Source organism: Octopus sinensis, linkage group LG11, assembly GCF_006345805.1.
Source record: "Octopus sinensis linkage group LG11, ASM634580v1, whole genome shotgun sequence".
Taxonomy (NCBI): Eukaryota; Metazoa; Mollusca; class Cephalopoda; order Octopoda; family Octopodidae; genus Octopus; species Octopus sinensis.
In genome coordinates this window covers 49,047,682-49,049,879 of record NC_043007.1, presented here as the reverse complement: position 1 = coordinate 49,049,879, position 2,198 = coordinate 49,047,682, and positions in this window count along the sequence as shown.

Genomic DNA, 2,198 nt, shown 5'->3' with positions numbered 1-2,198 from the left:
TAGATATGTACATATATGTATGTATGTGTATGCATATGTTTTATTTGTTAAATTGTTATTATATATATATATATATATATTATATATTTATATAAATATTTATATTTACATATATATATATATGTGTGTGTGTGTGTGTGTGTGTGTGTGTGTGTGTGTGTGTGTGTGTGTGTGTGTGTGTGTGTGTCTGTGTGTGTGTGTCTGTGTGCAGAAGGTTGAAAAGGAACGCACGAGTTAATATGTATAAAGAAAACTGTCAAGGTAGAAAATGCTACAATAATTTTATAAAAAACATTTCAGTACCGGTTTCGGTTATTGAGACTTTTTCAACTGTAATTATGGAAAACAATTAAAGTTTGGACAAATTAAATGAAAAGTTTTTAAAAGAATATTTGCACAGTATTCAAATACAAGGGGCATTTTCCTTGTTTCTGCTTGTCTCTGTTTCTCTTGTTTACTTTTGTCGGTTCGAGGTCATTGTGAATTCTTGGCAGAGAAGAAGAAGAAGAAGAAGAAGAAGAAGAAGAAGAAGAAGAAGAAGAAGAAGAAGAAGAAGAAGAAGAAGAAGAAGAAGAAGAAGAAGAAGGCAGGAGTGGTATGATAGTAGGATGTTAAATGGTCAAGTGCCCTGAAAGTGACTTGTGGATGGTAGTAGTGATTGAATTCTTGTATTGTTTATATTTGCATAGGTGTTATTCTAAACAGCAGTAGTAGTAAAGAAAGGAAGGTGGTGGCGGAAAGGGAGAAGAAGAAGAGAAAGAGAAGAGAAAGAATAATAAGAGAATGCGGGATGGTATGATAGTAGTAGTAGTAGTAGTAGTAGTAGTAGTAGTAGTAGTAGTAGTATGTTAAATGGTCAAGTGACCTAAAAGTGATGCGTTGTGGATTATAGCAATAATTGGGACTGTTTTAATGAATTTTGGGGTATCTCTTTTGAATGTATCATTTTTAATATACGTATATACATACATGCATATATATATATATACACACACATATATATATGCATATACACACACACATATATATATACATATACACACACATATATACATACACACACACACATACACACACACACACACACACACACACACACACACACACACACACACACACACATATATATATATATATATATATATATATATTAGGGCTGGTAACGATTAATTTAATTTTAATAATTTACGTTTGAGAAATTAACGATGGTTAATTTCTATTAAAACACAAAAATGTCTGCAGTTGCATTTATTGACAAGTTTATGATATTTCAGTTACAATTCAGTTAAAAACAAGAAATAGCATTGACGTTTTCTCACTCAAATGTTGTTGGATATCCAGTTACGCAAACACACAATCATGTTAACAGTATTTGGCTCAAGTGATGAGCGCGTCTTGTTTGCAATGTAACCAGCAGAGCTAAATAATTGTTCACACGGAACCGAGGTAGCTGGTATGCACAGAACAGTTTTGGCAAAAAATGCCACTTTCGGATATCGATGTTCATTAAGTTTCCACCATTGTAGTGGATCAACTGATTCAGCAAGTTTGTTTCTCCATTTTATATCGGTGTACTGCACCAGAAGCATTTTCGACACCCTCTTCTAAGTCTGAGTCAGACTCCATCAGCTTAATACACTTTTCATTAGGTTCGCATATAGTTTTATTGACACTGTCAGTATCATCTTATGCATTAGTCTTCAACCGATCATCAACATCAACTTCTAATTGTTGTCTAATAAATAACCAAGTTTGTTCTTTTGAATCATCTGATAAACACTTCAAGTTTTTATATCATGGATCAAGTGCTGTTGCAATCTGTAATATTTCAATACTTTTCATGTCAGCTGCACGTTTGCTGAAGTCAGTAATAGATGCTGCCTTGAATCTGGCTATATAACCTTGATCATCATCATTTACTGCCATGTACTTTGCCAAAGACAATAACAGTGGCAATACGCAGCTACACGACACATATTTTTCATCGCCAAACAGGACCGTAGCCTGACCGAATAAGTCTAAAACGTTAATGTATTTTGAAATCTTTTCTCAATCAGAATCGAACAGTTTTAGACCTTTATATTGCTTCTCTTCGCCTGACATGTAGTTGGTTATTGCTTCTCTGGCCTGCAGCAGACTCTGCAGCATTAGAAAAGTACTGTTCCATCTTGTTTAAAAAAACGTTATATGATATAACG